The sequence below is a fragment of the Lacerta agilis genome, chromosome 8 (assembly GCF_009819535.1).
Source record: "Lacerta agilis isolate rLacAgi1 chromosome 8, rLacAgi1.pri, whole genome shotgun sequence".
NCBI classification, from domain to species: domain Eukaryota; kingdom Metazoa; phylum Chordata; class Lepidosauria; order Squamata; family Lacertidae; genus Lacerta; species Lacerta agilis.
In genome coordinates this window covers 58,309,194-58,331,943 of record NC_046319.1, presented here as the reverse complement: position 1 = coordinate 58,331,943, position 22,750 = coordinate 58,309,194, and the positions used below count along the sequence as shown (strand labels likewise).

Genomic DNA, 22,750 nt, shown 5'->3' with positions numbered 1-22,750 from the left:
GGCTTCAACTATTTCAGACCTGGGACACACCTTTAACCCAAACATGAATAGAGTATAACGTCTCATAAAATGGTATTTCAAGTTTTGGGAATGAATGGCAATTTCTGATTATCGGTAAGGCACAGGAAAACTAGTTTAGCATTTCCAGTCCCTGAAGGCCAGATCTGTTAAGGGAACGAAGCAGTCTGCGAGAGTTCACAAACTTAGCTTCCTGTTGAGATCATGGCGAAAGTGTTACCTGTTTTTCTATAGGATATTCCCCACCTGTGTGCTAAATCAGTGTTTTTCAACCTTTTTTGGGCAAAGGCACACTTGTTTCATGAAAAAAATCACGAGGCACACCACCATTAGAAAATGTTAAAAAATTTAACTCTGTGCCTATATTGACTATATATAAAGTAATTCTCTTGAATAGGAATCAAATAAACTAATTTTTCCCACGGCACACCAGGCAACATCTTGCGGCACACTAGTGTGCCGCGGAACAGTGGTTGAAAAACACTGTGCTAAATAACCCAACCAGAAGAGACGAAGCTATCACTTGAATGCTTTCTCGGTAAGTGTTACATATGTTTTCTTTGTAAACTAGCACTTTTCCTGGAAAAGAAGTATTTCTTTACTAATTGAGGAAATAACTTGTGCTTAGCTGAAAACCCATTTAAAAAGGTTTAGATCAAAATCAATCAATACCTACCGTAACTCTACCTCTTAAGAAAAAGTGAATGTGGAAAAGCCAACAGAAGTGTTGTTTAAAAAAAAGGATAAAAGCAACAGGTTTGGACAGACTGACTGCCAAATATTATAAATTAATTTCAATTTGTTTGATCTGGAAAAAAATAGTTAAAAATTCCCAAGTTTCACTTTGCAACCAAACAGAAAGATTAAATAAGGAATCCTCCACCCCCACCAAACATTAAACCACTAGGTGGCAGTCTTCATTGACTAGTGGATACGATGGTTGCATTGCAAAGAACAAGACAGTGGGGAAGAGAATGGGATTCCCCTCTCTACAGTGGATAAATGTTAAACCTGATGCCTGTGTTGTTCAGTGCTGAGGTTTCCCCAGTGCATCACCATGGCTGCTGCTGGTCTGAGTTAATAGCTTGCCAGGTCTCTAGCAAAAGGGTGGAATTCAAGGCAGCAAATGTTGCCTGGTATTGCTCCAAAAGGTTAATTGACCATGAGAAGGAGAAAAATCAAAGGCTGGCCTGACGCTAAGCTTCCTTGAATGTCAAACTCACTTTCCACATTAGGAGAAGATAATTGATCCTGCTAAAGCTGCTCCAGCCAGCTGTGGGTGCTTGTTCTTGATGTGGCAGTGGAAGAGAAAGGAAGGCTAAATGGTTAGAGGAACTAGTTTCAGTCTGCAAAGCACTGAACAGATCGGGCACAAAATAGAGTATGCTCTAACTGTGAGAAAATTACACATTGTGTGAAAGAGCTTAACAAATGGAACTTGATGCCATAGCATGTGATGATGCCAGTGGCTTAGATATCTGTAAGAGGCAGTGAAGCATAGTGGTTAGAGTATCAGACTAGAACAAGAGAGACCAAGGTTCAAATCCCCACTCTGCTATGAAGCCCACTGAGAGACCTTCTGTTAGTTCACTATCTTTCAGTCTAAACCTACCTCATAGGGTTGTTGTGAAGATAAGATGGGAAGCGGGAGAAGAACATACGCCACCTTGAGTTCCTTGGAGGAGATGAATCCTAAAACAAGTTTCTTGCTTTTGTAAAATAAAAAATAAAAACAAACTGTCTTTTTGTAATTAACCTCTGGCTAAAAACACACACAAGGAAAAAAGCAACTTCTTCTTCTTCTTGTTGTTGTTCAGTCGTTCAGTCGTGTCCAACCCTTCGTGATCCCATGGACCAGAGAACGCCAGGCATTCCTGTCTTCCACTGCCTCCCGCAATTTGGTCAGACTCATGTTGGTAGCTTCGAGAACACTGTCCAACCATATCATACTCTGTCGTCCCCTTCTCCTTGTGCCCTCCATCTTTCCCAACATCAGGGTCTTTTCCAGGGAGTCTTCTCTTCTCATGAGGTGGCCAAAGTATTGGAGCCTCAGCTTCAGGATCTGTCCTTCCAGTGAGCACTCAGGGCTGATATCTTTAAGAATGGATAGATTTGATCTTCTTGCAGTCCATGGGACTCTCAAGAGTCTCCTCCAGCACCATAATTCAAAAGCATCAATTTTTCGGCGATCAGCCTTCTTTATGGTCCAGCTCTCACTTCCATACATCACTACTGGGAAAACCATAGCTTTAACTATACGGACCTTTGTCGGCAAGGTGATGTCTTTGCTTTTTAAGATGCTGTCTAGGTTTGTCCTTGCTTTTCTCCCAAGAAGCAGGCATTATTATTTTTTAATTTCATGACTGCTGTCACCATCTGCAGTGATCATGGAGCCCAAGAAAGTAAAATCTCTCACTGCCTCCATTTCTTCCCCTTCTATTTGCCAGGAGGTGATGGGACCAGTGGCCATGATCTTGGATTTTGATGTTGAGCTTCAGACCATATTTTGAGCTCTTCTCTTTCACCTTCATTAAAAGGTTCTTTAATTCCTCCTCACTTTCTGCCATCAAGGTAGTATCATCAGCATATCTGAGGTTGTTGATATTTCTTCCAGTAATCTTAATTCCGGTTGGGGATTCATCCAGTCCCGCCTTTTGCATGATGAATTCTGCATATAAGTTAAATAAGCAGGGAGACAATATACAGCCTTGTTGTACTCCTTTCCCAATTTTGAACCAATCAGTTATTCCATATCCAGTTCTAACTGTAGCTTCTTGTCCCACAGAGAGATTTCTCAGGAGACAGATGAGATGATCAGGCACTCCCATTTCTTTAAGAACTTGCCATAGTTTGCTGTGGTAGTCACAGTCAAATGCTTTAGCGTAGTCAATGAAGCAGAAGTAGATGTTTTTCTGGAACTCGCTAGCTTTCTCCATAATCCAGCGCATGTTTGCAATTTGGTCTCTGGTTCCTCTGCCCCTTCGAAATCCAGCTTGCACTTCTGGGAGTTCTTGGTCCACATACTGCTTAAGCCTGCCTTGTAGAATTTTAAGCATAACCTTGCTAGCGTGTGAAATGAGTGCAATTGTGCGGTAGTTGGAACATTCTTTGGCACTGCCCTTCTTTGGGATTGGGATGTAGACTGATCTTCTCCAATCCTCTGGCCACTGCTGAGTTTTCCAAACTTGCTGGCATATTGAGTGTAGCACCTTAACAGCATCATCTTTTAAAATTTTTAATAGTTCAGCTGGAATATCATCACTCCACTGACCTTGTTATTAGCAGTGGTTTCTAAGGCCCATTTGACTTCACTCTCCAGGATGTCTGGCTCAAGGTCAGCAACCATACTACCTGGGGTGTACGAGACCTCCATATCTATCTGGTATACTTTCTCTGTGTATTCTTGCCACCTCTTCTTGATGTCTTCTGCTTCTGTTAGGTCCTTCCCACTTTTGTCCTTTACTATAGTAATATTAGTACGAAATGTTCCTTTCATATCTCCAATTTTCTTGAACAGATCTCTGGTTTTTCCCATTCTGTTGTTTTCCTCTACAGTGGTACCTCGCTAGATGAATGCCTCGCTAGACGAAAAACTCGCTAGACGAAAGGCATTCGCTAACGAAAGGCTGACTCGCAAGACGAATTTCCCTATGGGCTTGCCTCGCAAGATGAAAAATTTTCACGATTCCCCCCCCCCCGTCAAACTGCTCTTCCCCCGTTGGTGCTTCACAAGACGAAATTTTCGCTATACGACAGCACTCGCAGAATGAATTAATTTCGTCTTGCGAGGCACCACTGTATTTCTTTGCATTGCTCATTTAAGAAGGCCCTCTTGTCGCTCCCGCAAAACAATTATAAACATTTGCACTGACTTTCTATTTTAAAAACTTTTGATGTTTTACGTAAGTTTGCATTCTATATATATATTTCACCATAACTAGTTTGGGCAGTTGTGCAAAAGTCATACCTTAATCATCCATTCATTTTTGGTGGAATTTTTGTATTTTTAAAATAATCTTATACCATTCCATCCAATTCACCCAATAACACTGGAGGGTATTAGGATTAGGCAGAGTGGTCCATCTGCTGCAGAGCCTTCTGCTGTGCCTCCTGAAAGGAAAGGTGGTTGAGATGCTACCAACATCAATGTTCCCATCAGCAGTAGTCAGTATACGCCCTAAAACAGAGTTATGGAGTAGGGCGGAGCAGAGCATGCCATGCCCCAAAACAGGAATCCTCAAGTGCACAGTCCTTCTGTGGCAGCAACTCCAAGAAAATGGATTAATTCCTTGGTCTTTCTCATGTGACTCTGCTGACACCAGAGCCCACATCTCCACTTCCCTGAGGAGACATCTCTGGCACTGGACCACAGGCTTCTTGGAGAATCAGGAACTTCCCCGTAAGGCAGTTCCTATAGCTTGAAAACTTAGTGCAGGCTTCCTCAAACTTGGCCCTCCATATGTTTCTGGCCTACAACTCCCATGATCCCTAGCTAGCAGGACCAGTGGTCAGGGATGACGGGAATTGTAGTCTCAAAACATCTGGAGGGCCGAGTTTGAGGAAGCCAACCTTAGCACCTAGAAAAAGCTAACAGTTGCATAAAAAGGTGTTGGCCCTTTAATTGGCCGGATGCAACACTCAGGACATTGGGTTTGACAAACTAGTCCAGACTATAAAGCCCTTCTAGCTGTTCCAAGTCACTGCTGAGACAACTTGTATTTTCTTTCCCAGTGGCAGGACCACTAATTTATCCATGGGGTTTATCTGTTTATCCATGGGCATGGGCCCATCTGTTATCTATTCCAGAACTCCAGGCCCAGTAATCTCCACCTTGCTTGGGCCATCACCTCATTATATTTCACAAGTGGTGCATTGTCCACTCTAGCATTGATGTATAGCGATGGTGAACATAATCAAAGCTGTAAATCAAACCAATTTAGTCTTCTAGCAACTTTACTGAGGTTTCAAAGCATACCAGTTGCACATCAAAATGAAATGAGAAGTCACTCGGAGAAGCAACACTTTCAGGCGTAAGAAACTGATTATAATGATAATGCAAAGGTTCTGAGGGTTCTCCGTTCCAACAGGAACCATGCTGGGTACAAAGGACTTGCAGAATCCAAAGCTTCTGTATACCTCTGAGAGGGGCCCCAACCTGGAAATGGCCCCACTGGCTGGTGCATGGCGGCGGTTGTGGCTCTGCTGCTCTGTCCAGCTGCCCCTGCCCCCGCCCCCCGGCTGCTTCAAGGTCCATTTATTGTATTTTATGTGCAGAGATTTCTCTCCTGCTCTTCAACTGTAAAAGGGTTTCTAGGGCAGGAAACAATTAAAAGCCAACAATTTAAAACAATTGCAATTTAAAACCGCTTAAAAACTGTTGGACATTATAAGATGTTGTTGCGGAGAGAATTCTTATTTCATTAGGGAGATTCAAACAAATGGATCATTCTTACACTGAGCTAGATATTAACCATAAGGAACACAAAGCATCTTTTAAGTTTAAGGACAAATGGAACTTTTGATTTCAAAAAGCAGCTGTAGTTGCCCCTTACAGCAGGTATGAAGCGTTAAAACCCATTCTCCTATATCATAGTCCTGCTCTGCATCTCACACACACACACACACACACACACACACACACACCACAGATGCTATTTAATATAATGAACCTGGAGGTGGATACCATGTGATATGCAGCAATGCGGGTTGCTCGTCCATCAGCTTCTTAAAATGGGTGGGGCAGATTTTGGCCATACCCACGCTATTTGGGTGGTCTGCTACTAGAAGCTGAGACTTCTGAACCCAATGCATTATTTTAACCATATCTCTGTCTTTAGGCCATGTGTTGATTAATTTCATTTGTGGTTATAGAAAGGGTCATTTTTATGATGCACGGTGGGCTTTATGATATTTTCTAATTTTGTTATGTTTCCTGGAATTATGTATAATTATATAGCATAAAATGTGAAGCCAATTCTGCACTATTGGGGAGGCAGCATATAAATTTAATCATTCCATGTGGACATTGCGGATTATATTTTCTTATTAAGCTTAAAGAATATGCATACATACCCCAAGTGTCATTCTTTGAAAAGTGGTATGTGGTGCCCAGTTTCCCCCAAAACATATTGGCGAATTCCTGCAGGTACAACCAGGGTTCAGCAACTGGGCAAACACTCTCTAACATTTGACCATTTAAAATGTTTGCACAATGTATTCTCCACAAGAGCACAACCGTCTCCCAAATCACTTTAAAATTTGGATTTTTTTAAAAAAAATCCAAGTTATAATAACACTTCAATTTCAGTCCTGAAATACTAACAATTTCAAAAAGTCTCGAGTCTAATGCACACTTAGAAATTATTGTGATCTTTTGCCCTCTTCCACCTCTACATGTCAAATTGGGGCTGGCTTCAGTATTGTACGGACCTTATGCATGGCATCTCACCTGGCAAGCCTGTGAACCCATAACCTACAGCAGGGGTAGGCAACCTAAGGCCCGGGGGCCGGATGCGGCCCAATCGCCTTCTCAATCCGGCCCGCATGAGCAGAATGTGTCCTTTTATTTAAAATGCATCTCTGAGTTATTTGTGGGGCCTGCCTGGTGTTTTTACATGAGTAGAATGTGTCCTTTTATTTAAAATGCACCTCTGAGTTATTTGTGGGGCATAGGAATTCGTTCATTTTTTTTTCAAAATATAGTCCGGCCCACCACACGGTCTGAGGGACGGTGGACCAGCCCCCGGCTGAAAAAGGTTGCTGACCCCTGACCTACAGATTGCCCTGGGTATCAGGCAACCCCAGCAATCACTTGGCACCTAATCCCTCTACCCTTTTTAAGACTTTGCTTTGGGTGCAGAAGAGGGACCTTCGCACACACAGCTGGGGAAGAGAACAGGGAGGAGGTGATGGCAGCATTGCTGATGGAGGAAGTGGGGTTGTAGTTGAGGAGAGGGGCAGAAGCAAGAGAGCAATGTTGGACCATTAGTGGGACCTGACTCTGCTGCCTGATACTACTGGGGTATGGTCCAGGACAAACCTGCTCTACCTCTACTGCTGGAGGCAGTATGACACTTGATTACATTTTGAAATGCATCCCTGCCCACGAAATCATCCAAAGCCATAATGGAGACAGACAGTCATTTGCCAGGAAGAGGTACAAGAAAATCTTAACTGTCTCCAGCAAAGAGGAGATCACTGGCACATATGCAAAGACGGCTAGCCATCAGGAATTACACATAAGGTAGGAAGTTGGGCTTCATACAGCAGCACATTGGAAAACTTAAAAACCAGACTGAAAATACTATTACTTGGAAGTAAGTCCCACCGACTTCAATAGGATTGCAGCATGTCTGACTTGAATATTTTTATTTATTTATTTTTAAATTCAGTTAACCACAGCACTCTGGAATACTGAAGTGTAGGCCATTTACAATTGTCTCTCCTGGACTCTGTTGTCTGAGCTTTCCCCAATGGGATCCTAGCCCCTGGCTTACACCCAGCTTGCTAGAGGTGGCATTGCAAACTCAGCTATTTATGGCAATGCACAGTGCAGTCTGCCGACAGCAGGCCTATTTACTAACCACAACAATTCAGTACATCTCCCTTGGCCGGCTCAGCGTCTCAGACCTTGGGGTTTGGGTCTGAAAGGCATGCTATAAGAGCATGGATTGATGCTGTCACTTGGATCCTGGTCTTAATCAGCCAATGGTCCAAAATAATATTTTTTTTTAATGAAATAAGGTCATTTTAGCTAACAGCATCATTTTTTCCATTTGTAGGAAAATAGAGAATGTGACAGCTCTGCTTTAGGAGGCTACAGAGTGTAGGGACCTTGGAAAATAGGAACATGCCTTATATCATTGGTCCATTTATATAGCTCAGTCATGCCTACACTGACTGGCAGCTGCCCTTCAGAATTCCAGACAGGAATGTTTCCCAAGCCTGCCTGGAGATGTCAGGGATTGAACTAGGGAACTTATGCATTCAAAGCATGTGCAATACCACTAAGCTACAGACCCTCACATGCCTGATTGTGGAAGAGACAGAAACTTGAGTTTATCTGTGGAATGTAATTGCTGCTTGGTTAATTTATTAAAATATTTTTCTGCCGCCTTTCATTGCATAGTGGCCTACTTTGCAGTGGACAGTCATTTATTTCAAGGGCAGTCAGAAAATAATCATAGAATCATAGAACTGTAGAGTTGGAAGGGACAACAAGGTTCATCTAGTCCAGGCATGTTCAACAGGTAGACCGTGATCTACTGGTAGATCACTGGACGTCTGTGGTAGATCACTGGTAGATCACTGGCTCCCCCCAAAGAAACTCAGCAACTTTGGCTCCCCTAAAAAAAGCTCTACATCTTTGCCCTGAAGCCCCCAAAACTGGGCATTGCTTCCTAAACAAAGCTCAACTTTGACCCAAACCCCCCAAAACATGGATGGCTTTCCTTCCTAAAAAAAAGCTGAACAACCTCAACCTGAACCCCCCAAAAGGGGGTAGATCACTGCCAGTTTTTAACTCTGTGAGTAGATTGCAGTCTCTTGGAAGTTGGCCACCCCTGAATTCTATTCCAACCCCCTGCAATGCAGGAATATGAAGCTGGCCCATTTGGGGATTAAACCTGCGACCTCGGCGTTATCAGCACCACGCGCTAACCAAACGAGCTACAAAAGTTGAAGGATCCTACCAGGATTCAGTTTGTTGGTCCTCATCCAGCCCACTACTGCATTCTGGCCCTGTTTCAAGACATTCACAGCTTCTCTCTTGATTCCGATAAAACAAAGAAATATCCAAAATCTACTAATGACTGTTTCCAGTGCCTTCATATAGATAGCGAACAGCACTGGGAATAAAATAGTGCCTTGCAGCATCCCATTCCCACAGTACAACTGCAATGGGACGGATATACAACCCCCCAACGCCATTCTCTGAACCTGGCCTTCTAGGTAGGAGCATTACCACTGCAACAGAGTGCCACCAACTTCCAACTCACAATCTATATTATAAAGAGGAAAATCCTAGATTATTTTATTCCAAGGTTCCAATTCTAAGTTACTAAATACTAGATGCAGCAACCAACGTGGAAAACATTCTTGGATTTGGTGGAGCTTTAACGGCCAGGCAAGATCTGAAAGTCAGCAGAGATAGACAAAACATACAAGTTTTGTTCGCAGCCGCAGGTGACAATGCAACAAAGACTTGCATGCTAAGGACTGTTTTCCTAGCCTGTTCCAAACCCACAAGTTGAAGCAACAAGAGCAGCACAATGGTTTCAGTCAAGGAATGGCTGGACAGTTGTGGTTTGGCCTCCCTTCTGTCTCTTCCAGGTGCATTTTCCAGCACTCTTTGATACAGCATATTTTATAAATAAACATAATTGTGTTTATCCCCGGACCTCATTAGGATGCACTGTCTGCGTTTCTGGGCCAGGGACAATGTTTTTGGAGTGGGTGTTAAGGACACATTCTTTCAAACATTATGCTTGGGACGTGCAGCTAAAATGTTTGCAGATTCCAGACTGAAAACGGAGGAGCTACAATAGCAAGGAAGAAGCGGAACAAAATGCTGGGTTGGATTGGACCTCAGCCACAAGGGCTCAGATTAAAAAGGAGTTAGAAATATCTCAAAACAAGGTTTTATTTGGCTGAAAGCCACCTAGGAAAACACCCCACGGGTTAGCTGAGTTGGAATTACTGTGGCATTCAAGGTGTAACCACAGTGTGTGAAAGAGATGGAGGTTACATTCCATACTTCTGTGTTTAACCTGCTACAGCGTACCTTTTGGAAGACGGTTATGAAAACACCTGGTTCTGTGGGACAGAGCAAACAATGACATTCATTCCTATGGGGGGGATACAGCCTAAACCAGCCCTCATCAGCCTGGTGCCCCCAGCTGACTGGGTCTGATGGGAGTTGTAGTCCACAAAACATCTGGAGGGCACCAGGTTGGTGAAGGCTGGCATACACTTTGAGATTTGGATAAAATCCACGTATCACCCTTGACTCTAGTTAGTCCAGCTTTATCTTCAACAACCAAACTAAGGCGGGCACATTATACCTATCCCATGTTGCTGCAGTGGAGACCCCCCCCCAATACACCTGCCACTGTAATTATGGATCCTTGCTAGTAATGACAACAACTTAACATTTACACGGCCTAGCTCAAAATGCGCAAAACGCTCCACATACAAATCATTGCTACAGCAGTCCTGAGGTGTAAGGTTAATGTGGAAAAGTGGTTAGAATGTCAGACTGGGGCTGCAGAGACCTGTACAGTACTGTATTTAAATCCCCACACGATTATGAAGCTCACTAGGTTCAACTCTCAGCTGAAACTACATCACAGGGTGAGGATGAAATGGGGAGAGGAATGTAGGCCAGCACACCTAAGGGAGCAAGTTATGAATTTCCAAAAAAAGAGAAGACAAACTGTTGATGAGCAACTTCAAAGCTCCCGCTCTCACTTTTTATAGTTCCTTTTCTTTAAACCAGACATGGACAGGGCAGCCTTCAAATAGAGGACTGTCCTATGACACATGGCCACCCTAGTGATAACCAAAACCAGCTGCCTAAGGCAACTGTCTCATTCTACCTAATAGAGCCAGTCTTCTAAGGGTGAGGTCCCATACTTTTCTCACTGAAACTTTTTTAAAAAAATAAAATAATAATTAACAAGCAAATTTTGTTCCAGTGGAGATTGCTTCTCCTCATGGAGCCCCACTGAAGAAAAACAGCTTTCAAACATAGACAAGGGAAGGGGTTGACTGTCATAACCCCACCCCTCTGTTGTCCATATTGTGCTTTTAAACACCTGAGCCCTCACCCTGCTTATAGGGATTCTGCAGTGACCTGAGACACATGGCTCTAGGGCTACGCCATCTGCCTTGGCCCTTAAGTTGCTATGCTACAGCTCCGCAGCATACAATTCATTTTATTTTAAGTCAACATTGCACTAGGCAGCATACAAAACAACCGAATGCCACAATCTTCGCCCATAGAACTGATAATTTCTGTTAGATGGAGCATGCAACCATCTTCTTCAGATCAAGGTGCCATATGACTCCTGACCAGCAATTCCAAACAATATGAGTAACCCATGACCAATCTTGTAGGAATGAACATTATATATTCCTACAAAACCACAAGCATTTAAGTTTCTTGCGAGAGCTGGTTCTTTTTTGCTATTTCCACGCAAGACACTTAAAAGCACTTATGAGCATGCCTCATGCCATTTGTGCTTTGTGTGAACCATGTTAATGCTGGATAGAATAAGAAAGTGAAATACAAGTTCCCACCCATGTAGGTTATACATTCGCGTTATGTGCTGATTTAGGGAAAGCCAACTGAAACCTTTGTGAAAACACTCTTAGAGGAGCTTTAGAAGAACAAACAACTTCTGTTCCCCCCCCATCCCAAAACTTTCCTTCTTAGCAAGTTTTCTCCTAAGTCAATCAGCCAGTCAGTTCCTATGGGAGGCAGAGACAGCAGGTTGCAGCCAATGCTAGACCTACTAAGAGTAAATCCAAGGACATTAAGGAACACTATTAACTTAAGTCCATTAATTTTAATGGGTCTACTCTGAGTAGCACTTAGCATAGTACAACCCAGAGACTGACTATAAAGGATGAACGTATGCACCCTGCTGGATCAGGCCAAAGATCCATCTAGTCCTGTTCTCACAGTGGCAAAGCAGATGCCCATAAACCTGAGTACAACAACCTTGAGTCTCCCCATTTGCGTGGCCAGGCTGAGTCCCCCGAACCCCGGGAAGCCCCTGAGGGAAATAACGACATGTGACAACGTTCTATGGATTAAATTGGCCACAACTTTATTAATATTCAGATGTAGGGAGACCTTGGCTCAGGCATTGGGCGTTTATCCTTCCCAGCCCCTAGCCGGGGTTCTGGGTACTTTTAGGGCTGTCCAGCATGGAGAACATATGTTCAAGGAGATAGCCCCCCCCCCCGTTTGCCACCACTGGAGGGGGAGGGCAGTGACGACCTCTGGGCGTATGGTCAATGCCTCCCCCTGAGACCCCTTTAATGGGAACCCTGTTATCGATGCCGCAATGGGGGCGGAGGTCACCGCCCCCGCCCCCCACGCCAATTTTGTACATGACTAAAGGATTCCGCCCAAGGCCTGCAACCGCCAAAGTTGTGACGAATTGCTACAGGAAAGGCGAAACCTGCCAATGCAGGGAAAGTCCTTTCCGGCCCTTCAACAGCGACCTTGACATAGCAGCACCTGTGTGCCTGTGGGGAAAAAAGTGGTTAACCTGCAAAGTAAATGCCAATTGAGGGAGTGGAGGGTGGGGAAGCTCTGAATCCAATGGCCGCTTCCCAGGTATGACTCAAGTTCTATTGTGTGTGCTGTATAATCCCTCCTTCTACCTGGCCAATCCCCCCCCCCCGGCAACACCTCCCCAGGCGGGATTGGGCGGCTGCTGGAGTAGGTGGAGTCCACAGGTATCCAACCTGGGAAGGTGGTGCCAGGCCCAACTGCCAGGTGCTGCTCCGTGATCCAAGGGGGCTACTTGCGACCACGCAAAACGCGCACCACATTTGATGTGGGGAACGTTCATTGTAGGTCCCACCAACTGTTATACAGAGGCACACTGCTTCTGGCAGGGGATGTAGCACATAACCACAAGGGCTAGTAACAACTGAGTAACAATCCTCCATGAATTTGTTTATTCCCCCTTTAAAGATATCAAAGTTGGTGGCCATCCCTACATCTTCTAGTAACTAATTCCAACTATATTCTATGTGAAGAAATACTTCCTTTTGTCTGTCCTGAATCTTCTAACATTCAGCTTCACTGCCTAATACAAAGAGAGAGGAAGATGGAAGGGGAGTGGGAGGGTGAGAGGAGTGTTTAGTTCAGTCTTCAGCTTTGATTATTATAGTTCCATAAGAACTACACAAAGGTTATGAACAGATAACATCATTAATTGTGCTTGATTGTCATAATAGTGACAAACAACAAGGACATATGGCATGTTAGGGACTAACAACTTTATTATGGCATTAGCTTTTGCAGACTAAAATCCCATTTCATCACATGCATGTTTTATCCTTGGGTGGGGAAACTGAAAACAGTGGGGTCAAAAAGACAGTCTATGACAATTCTGTTTGAAAAAAATGCAATCTCCTACTATGGAAAGTACAAAAGAAGTTATCGACAGTTCTATTTCTCTTGGGAATTTCCATGCTCAGTTTTCTTTCAAGTGGTCAAGAACGTAGCTCAAACCAATACTTGGACCAAATATTGTAGACAGAGAACTCCTAGTGGAAAGGAGGGGATTTTCCACTACTTAAGACAAATAGAAATAAAACTACTCTGGAAGGCAGAAAAAACAAGATACAGAGGGAATAGCATATTACATAAATTCAAATTTTGAGAATTTTAGTGAGAAATTTTCTCCCAAAGTTTGCTTCAGGATTGTTCAAATCACTCCTGCTCCTAAAAAATAATGTTGTGTGTGTGTGTGCCTAGCTAACTACCTGGTTATATCACTGCAATATTGTATTCCAAAAAGCAGCAAGCTTCTTTTACAGCAGAGGAGAATGTTCGCGCTGTTTCTTCCCCATGTGTTTCTAGTGCATGTCAGGTCATACATTAAGAGGAAATGGTTTTCACTGTAGTGGTGAGTAAGCGTGGGTGAACAGGAGACACTGGAATGGTTTTAATTTCTTTACAGACTGACTTTCATGTTCTCAGTAGTTGCTAAGCACAACTTGCTCCAGCATATTCCCTCCCCCCATGGCTCTACAATATAAATGCATTCATTACTATCAACTGGTTTTATTATCTGGGCAAAGCTATAGAGACCTCCCCCCCCACTACCACCATCCCTTTACAGTCTGCAAGCTGCATAGGTTGTGGTTAATAATGCAAGGCCATCAATAATGGCATCTGTGAGCCATCTGTCTGCTTAAAGCAACTCCAACTTTGCTCTTTAGAGGGGGAGGAAATAGGAAGAAAAAGTTTATTTATACTTAGAGCCTTGGACAATGGCAAAATGTCTTCCAAGCCATGTGCTGGATAGCTTTGGCTTCACTGCTAGTTTGGAGTCGCCATCCACACACACCCATGAATACAGGAACCCCCACTTTTCCCCACTTGTGCTGTCAAATAAATGAAGCATTGCATCAATCAGTCCATAAACCCCATGGAACGGGAACGGCCCCATGCTCTGTCCTTAGACCTTTATACCATCTGGCTTCCACAGTGATGGTGGGGTTCAGATAACCATTGCTGCATTGAAAGGAACAGTGCTATGCTTCATGGGCAGTCTAAAAGGCAGGTCTGTGTGCACTCTGTGCTTAAAAATATATATATTAAAATTCTGCACCAAGAAAAATATGGATTTTGCCAGCCGTATAAATTATACAAATTGAGAAAGATCTGTATAATTTATTCTGGTTGTGCTTGTCATGGGGAGGGTCAAGAAGTTATTCAAGGCAATGAAGCCCCACCCCAATCATTGGAAGGTCTTATTCGTCCACTCTTCTGACTTCTATTTTAGCAGGCACTGCCTGTACCCTTTTTCAGGATATCTTTGCCGCCATAGGACTAGAAACACACACAGAGAAGGAAACAAAACGAAGCTGAGATTCTTAAGAATTCTACACCCAATGCTGGATTCTGCTGTCCCTCAAAAATGCAGCATATAGAAAGCTCTGGCTTAAAAAATAAAGCAGCAAAACCCAGAATAGCTTTGTATGGGTAATCAGCAGGCAAAGTTCATACCAAAAATTGTGACAGCAAGAAATGGCAATGCATCCCGATAAAGCAAATAATACAGTCAATGTTGGTCACATGTATAAACTGCTGGATGCTGCCCAGCAAAGTGCATTCCATTACACATTTCAGTTCCTGCTGATAAAGGAGCTTTCAGATGAATTACTCATCTCTAGTTATTTGAGATCCATTATCGCTACTAGCACTGAGTAATTCATCTGGAAGAGCTATTAAAGTTATCCTTCATTAACAATCTCTGTTTTTTTCCCCTATTGTTGGTTTGATCATATTATTTTATCTTTTGCTATGGCTGGAATCCTTTATTCTCTCTCTCTCTCTCTCTCTCTCTCTATATATATATATATATATATATCCCTAACATGCATTTAAGCAGAGGTTAAGGTTAAAATAGGAACAAGCAGACATGAAAACTATTATCTTTCCAGAATTAAAATAAGTACTGTGGCATTTTAAAGACTAACAAATCTATTGCCTTTAAGGTATTACAATATTTCTTTTCCCTCTTGCTGTAACAGGTATCACAGCATTGCTTCCCATCTGTGGTGTAGTGGAAAGGGAAAGCAAGGGTGCATATCTCCGGGATATTCTTTCAGAACAGGAAGGAGTGCTGATGTCATCTGATGGAGCAGCAGTGCAACTGACAGTCTCTCTGGCAAGTGAATGAAGCTTTGAGAATTTTTTGAGAATTAATCAAGCAGAGGTTGGATACTTCTTTCCTTTTCTTTGATGCAGTTCCTACTTCATGCAAGGAGTTAAAAGGTGACACTTCTCTGAAAGATTGTTTGCATTTCTAATTAAGAGCTAAAGGTTGCATTTCAGGTAACAGAAGATCTTTTGCTAAAGCACACTGTGCTTTACAGTTTGAACCCATACAGTCAGAAGTAAGCACCACTGAGCAGAGGTAGAGTGTATGTTACTGCTACCCGGGCCGTGAGTGCAGGGCGGGGCACACAGGAAGCCTGCTACAGCCGCACCAGCCCAGCCCTCGCCGCGGCTTCAAAGTCACAGCGAAACTTGTTTTTTCTTCTTTTGACAAGGCTTGGGACATTTCTCCAGGCCATAAACCAAATTCACCTAAACAGTTTTGCTCACTTCATGTAGGGGTTTCTTTGCCACTCGGAGCATATACAGCACTTTGTTGTTGTTCAGTCGTTCAGTCGTGTCCGACTCTTCGTGACCCCATGGACCAGAGCACGCCAGGCACGCCTATCCTTCGCTGCCTCTCGCAGTTTGGCCAAACTCATGTTAGTAGCTTCGAGAACACTGTCCAAGTTAGTAGCTGTCGAAGTTAGTAGCTTCGAGAACACTATACAGCACTAGTGAAAGGCAAATAGCCACAGCAGCACAGCTGAACCAACAGCCTGCACTCATATTATCTCTGGGGGATAATATCAAGTTAAGGATATGCTGAAACCCACCAAGAACTAGACTCGCCAAAATGATTTTTGCTTCCTTCAAAATTCCAAAAATGCTTCACCCACGCCAGGACCCCTGACTACATCATGAACTTCTGCTCTGGGTGAAATCTGGTGGCAATGTCACCTAATCTTAAAACTTAAAAGCAGGGGAGGTGGATGTGTGGCAAAAAAGACACCCTAACTTTTACAACCCCAGATTCAGGTAGGTAGCCGTGTTGGTCTGACGCAGTTAAAATTGTCCAGTAGCACCTTAGAGACCAACTAAGTTTGTTCTTGGTATAAGCCAGGCTTCCTCAACCTCGAACCTCCAGATGTTTTTGGCCTACAACTCCCATGATCCCTAGCTAGCAGGACCCGTGATCAGAGATGATGGGAATTGTAGTCTCAAAACATCTGGAAGGCCAAGATTGAGGAAGCCTGGTATAAGCTTTCGCGTGCACGCACACTTCTTCAGATACACACAACCCCATTTGATCTTTGCATCCTGCAGCCATGTAGACACAGAAATTGTTTCAAGTATGGAATGGAGAGAGTCTCCAGCCAATGATTCAGTGTTCCTTTCGTTAGGTCTAAATCGCTCCTCCCTCCCAACTTTCTTCAGTGTCTGCCATGTCTAAAAACATAAATATATTCATGAGCTCCATCTCTGGAAAAGGTACTCTATTTCGGAAAATAAATTCCATATGAAATTTGCTGTGGTACAATGGAGCTTGGCATCTGATGCCATAAGGAAGCTTTTCTTCTCAACTGCCCCCCGCCCCCACCACTGCCGTTGCCAATGTTCCCTCCAGCTTCAACACATGCCTGGACCCAGCTGTAGAGAACACAGAGGGAAGTTAACTCTCTGTAATGCCCAGGGTTTTTTTTCCATAGGCAGTCCAGGGGATTAAACTGTGAAGCAATGAATGTGCAAAAGAGAGAAAATTCATTTTGCATCTTCAACTTTAAATACGTAGAGTCGCAAAATTGTGTTTCAAGGCAGATGAGGTGAAAAGTAACGTGCTGCCTCTGAGAACAATCTCTCACCACTTCTTGCTAAAAAGTCATGGATATCTGTACCCAAAAGTGCCACCACTCAAAACCACTTTCTCTCTCCTATGACACCCCCTCAAAGGAGAAGGGGAAACACACACATACCTCCTTTTGCTGAAGCTGGGGGAGGTGGCAGCAGGGGGCAACGATGAGAGAAAAAGAAACTTGTTTATGCTTCTTTTAATATCTCCCTTCTGTTTTACATTTACAGTCTTTTCAAAAGATACGGCACAGGCTTTGCCAAGATTCCTAAAGAGATATCCTGAGAAATGTAGACCGGTTTCCCAACCAAAATTCAAAGAAAACAAATGTCAGGCCAGCAATTGATATGAAATAGTTTAAAAATGAGAAAAAGCTGCCTCTGAGCTAGGTTTACATTAAACTACATTTCTGAAACAAGAGGGAGGGGAGACTCAAAAGAATTTCTCTCAGCCAGGGAAGAAAGAGAACCTGGGCAGTGTGGAAAAGGCTTATGTTACCTGCTGCCAGTGAGATGTGTCCAAAAAGTGCTTGGTGAGCGGGGTGCCGGGAGAGTAGAAGCCTTGTTACTTTCTGCTACAATAAACCTGGACATAATTGGAGGTGGGGAAGTGCTGAAGAGATAACCTTTTGAATCTGAGCCAGTCCCATACAGAAGTACAAAACTATTTACCAGCCCATAATAAATTTTAACAGCCTGCCTGCTTGTTTTTACTTGCTTGGCACAATGAAAAATATTACTGGGTAATAGCTGATCTGGAAATTTTCTGGAACTGACTCCAACACATAAATGGCCAATAAGCAGGGGTGCCAACTTGAGTAAAATATTGAGGGGTGGGGGGTGGAGGCAGGTACGCCCTGCCCTACATAATCAATCGCAAGATGTGGCACACACACACACACACACACACACCATATGAATGGCACTGTCCATCAACTTTGGGTGCCCATGGCACCCTCAGATATTTTATTGGGGGGTGCGGTGGCGAAGGAACCTTAGCCACTAGGAGTTGGCTCCTATGCCAACAAGCCAGTGAGGGCTGGGTGTAAGATAAGCCAGGGGTGTGGAATCTGTGGCCCTACATAAAGTTGTTGAATTCCAATTCCCATCAGCCCCAGCCAGCATGGACAATTATCTGGAATGACGGGAGTTGTAGTAAAGGTAACAGCTGGAAGGCCACAGGTTTCCCACCTTTGTGATAAAGTGCCTCACGGCAGAGAACAGACAATGAAGCAAACTAATTCAGGAGAGTTCCTGAGGGTAGATGGTCAGTTTGTAGTTCACAAAGTCCTTCTTATCAGTCAAAGGCTTGAAAGCATGGATGAGTAACCTATGATCTTCCAGGTGCTATGGAGCTCCTATTCCCATCCGTCCCAGCCAACATGGCCAATGGTCAGGGATGATGGGAGCTGCAGTCTAGCATCAGGTTCCCATCCCTGGCTTACAGAGAAGATGTTCTGCAATATCAAGACTGTTGGTCCAGAAAGTTCAGGTCTTTTTTTTTAATCTTACTTTAATCACCAACAACTTTAAAACCTCCCTAAAGTATCTGCATGTTAAAGGAGGAAAATGAAAAGCTGGTAGATGGGATTTCAGACCAAGTGAGAAGAAGGTTAACTGACAGAAGAAGTCTGCAGGAGAGCTTCAGCAGAAACCAGGACTGAGGCGGCCTTCAGAAAAAGTGTTGTCCAATGGATCCCAGGTGGCTGGTGGTTCCATCTTCCTCTTCCCAAAATACAACGCCTCAGAATTTCCATTGTTTATATAACACCATTCCATATTTATATAGCAGCTGCCATTCTTTTTTTTGGGGGGGGGGAATCCCACACACATCAGTGCTATGGAATGGCAGGATCTTCAAGGAATTGTTTCATATTTTGGGGAAACTAAGATGGAGGCTGAAGCTAGAGCCACTGGAACCCAGTAGGCATCAAGAGGGCACCAGCAACTGCCTTAGGATGCCAGATAGTGAAAATTGACCTGGATCAAACATCATGTTTTTCCATGTATCTGTTATGTTATCAATTATCAATTGAGCAGCAACCTTTCAGCTTAACTAAACATGTTGGGGGATGCCTGGCTATCTCCAACCCCTCTCCACTGCTAAAATTTAGTACAAGACAGGTATAACAGGATGTTATTCTGCTCAGTGTTGCCCAGCTCCCTTGCAAGTTAATTCAAGTGGAGTATGGAAAAGCTAAATGCATTGACATCATATCACATGTTTCTTGAACTAGGTATTACCAGGAGAGTTGCATACTGGTGGCACATTACCTGAGGGAGATGTGGTTGGCAGCTAACATCCACCATAATGCCTAGTTAGCCTCCCCTTTCTCTAGCGAATAGTACACAACATTTCCAGAGCTTATAAAGCATATGCCCCCCCACACCATCTCTTTAGATGGGGGTCACATGCTTTATTACCTCCCTTCATCCCTCATTCATTAATCCTATTCCCTCTCTCCTCCGCTGCCACCCCCCCCCCCCGCTTCCATGGAGACATTTCAATGATCACACGTCCCTTAATCCCCATCACCGCACTGTAGACAGAAACCCTTTTATTTCCTACTGTATATGCCATGGGTCTTTTCCTTTCACAGATGTGGTGTGATAGATTTAAATATTCAAGGAGCTTATGAACCTCTAGTTTGTTCAGTAGGTGTGTTTCATCCTCACAGATCTCACGAGTCAGATATTAGCAGTCATGAACCAGTCAGGTCTCTTAGAGGCCACCTTTTGCTGTGTGCACAACACCAACACATTCCTGGAGCTGGTTTAGGCTCCCCCCGCTACTTTCATATACTGCTCCAAGATTTCCAGGCAGATATACACTCATTTTAGGCACTTTTAGAGGACAAATCCTTTAAAAAAAACTATTCTGGGATTATGTAATATTTGCAAAGTTAGATCATAATATTGAACAAACGCATTAAGAGGAATAGATTAATAGAAGGATGTACAACCAATTAGATTCTACTGCTGATATCACGTGGTCCATCTAACTACTTAAACCATGATTAAGGTATCTGAAGAAGTGTGCATGCACACGAAAGCTCATACCAAGAACAAACTTAGTCGGTCTCTAAGGTGCTACTGGAAGGAATTTTTTTATTTTAATTTGTCATGATTAAGGAGTAGATGCAGATCAGGATTTAAAACCAAGAGTTTGCAAACCGTGGTCTGCACCCAGCAAACCCGTTTCCCCATCTCCCCAGCCTTTATGCTTACAGGTTAGCAAACAGAACTTTCTAGAATTTTGTTATAAACTCCAGAGGCAGGTCTTAGCTTTCTTTTAATGTTCAGGATTGTAACCAGAGTTAGCACTAAAAATGTTTAACCATGTCTAGCACTAAACATGTTTAATCATGTCTGCAAGCCACTGGACCAGTATGGTCTGCACCTATTTTAAGGTATTACTGATGCCACAGGAAAAAAAATATCAAGAAGTATGTAACTAATGAGGAAATGATAGTATTTGACTGAAACTGCTCAAACTACCAGTATTTTTAAGCAGGGCTACAACCATTAGTTAGGCAGTAAGAGCAAATTTTTATTTTGTGAGGCAATTAGTTACAGGCAATTAACACAGGATACTTAATTGTATTAAAATTCTCTAATTGTTCAGCAACTTTAGTTTTGAGTCAGATCACACACAAAAGGAAAAGACTGCTTACCCCCAGCTGTATTTTATTTACTATCCCATTAATGTAGCTTCAGAACCATGGGTTATAGTCAACTAACTTTTACTCAGAGCCAACCCATTGAAATTAATGGACCTAGATTGGTCATGGTAATTAATTTTAATGGATCTACTCTGAATATAACCCAGTATATCTTTTTAGTAAACACTTCTATATGCTAGTCAAGTTTAATCACATATTTCATCAACAAACTATGGTTTCTCAAAACTGGAAATGCATTGTTAGCCTACATACTCCATGTTCCCCTTTGCACCTCTCCTCGTCTATTTTAATACATGACGTCCTGGTTTGTTAAAAGCACAGCTTGCTATTTTGTCCGAGCTGGGTAACTGGTCTGAGCACTTCTTACAAAAAAGATTTCAGATCAGGATCAAATCACACAGGGGAAGAAGTCAAGAATTTATGCCTCTTAACAGTTGTTCATTTCTATGTGGAGCAGCTTTCCCCAGCCTGGTGCAGTCCAGACTACAACTCCAATAATCTCTGAACAATAGCCATGATGATTGGGGCTGATGGGAGTTGTAGTCCAAAACAACTGGAAAGCGCCAGTTTAGGGAAAGTCTTTTAGTTACCCTTAGCTCTAACCTACCATGTAGACAACAGCATCTTGATTTTGTACTGTGCCTTCCAGGTCATCTGATTATCCACCAAGCTAGATAGGCCATTGCTGCAGTATAACTGAGGGCATGTTCTGCTTCCTATTTCCACTGTAATTGTGTCTTAGCAACAAGAGTGCTGTCAAAAGGAACTAAATCCACAAGACCTACTATGCATCATCAGACTCTTACACACATTAGCTCTTTTCAAAGAATATGCCAGAGAGATTGGGATGCAGGATCTTGCAGCTTTTCATTTCTGCCTCAGTGTTCTCCACAACCAACCAACAGCTATGTTCACAATTCGATAAAAGTTTGCCCAGGCTGATGCACTGTACTGCACTGCCAGGCTGTTGGGAGCCTGGGCTCCATGTATACTTCCCAAACTGCAAGAAGGGACAAGCTTCTTGCTCTGTTCTGACTGGTTGCCACGAAATACTGATATGTCGCATTATCAGGGTCAGTGAAATAAAGCATGCAATTAGAAGACACAAACCTTCAAAGCAGCACAGCGGCCAATGACTGATGACTGATGGTCTGTCTATCAATCCAGATGATGAGCAGGGTCTAGAGAAGATGAATGGAGAACATGAACTGTCAGTGCAAATGAACAGAAACCCAACTGAAGGGAGACCTTCCTGATCTGCTCCCCCTTGAACAAGCTGAGCCTCTCCCCTCTTCCTGCCCTTGCTTTGCCCTATAAGAATGACTGACAAGCCCAGCTTTAACTAAGGGATTTTGTGGGTTTAAAGCATGTGACCATTTTTCCTCCTGTTTTGTCCATTAACCCCTTTTCAAAAATATAAGTCAAGTTTTTCCTTTACACAGCGTTTTCTTTCCCCCCTTGACTGCTCTCTTTCTTCCAAGAGGAATCCATACAAAAGCAGCAGCAACTAGCTGGGACTCTAGATACCATCTCTTCCCTGGGCACCAGGCACCAGCCCTACTGCCACCACCTGAACTACAACACCCCAGCTTTAGAAAAGAGGTAGTTGCTGCAGATAAAATAAGGAAGCCAGACATGGGGGAGGGGGGAATTTGTGAATATCCTCATGGATTTTATTTATAATTTTTAATTCACTTCACTGTGGTAGGGACCAGCAGCTAGAGGCCCTCATAGAGCGGGGATTCCTCTCTTTCATTGCCAACCCAGATATTTTGCTACCTGGGTTGGAATAGTAAATGGTGCCCCCAACCCAATCATGATGCATAGTACCCATGGCTGGTGATGCTATTTT

The 22,750-nt window shown here is 43.3% G+C and overlaps 1 protein-coding gene across 1 annotated transcript in view; it reads right to left on the bottom strand.

Moving 5' to 3' along the window:
• COL8A2 (collagen type VIII alpha 2 chain) overlaps window positions 1-22,040 on the bottom strand; it is a 70,601-nt gene extending 48,561 nt beyond the window's left edge. Inside the window, exon 1 of the mRNA XM_033157706.1 lies at window positions 22,009-22,040. The gene's annotated coding sequence lies outside the window, so the exon portion shown is untranslated. The remainder of the gene's footprint in view (window positions 1-22,008) is intronic.
• Window positions 22,041-22,750: the final 710 nt, after the last annotated feature.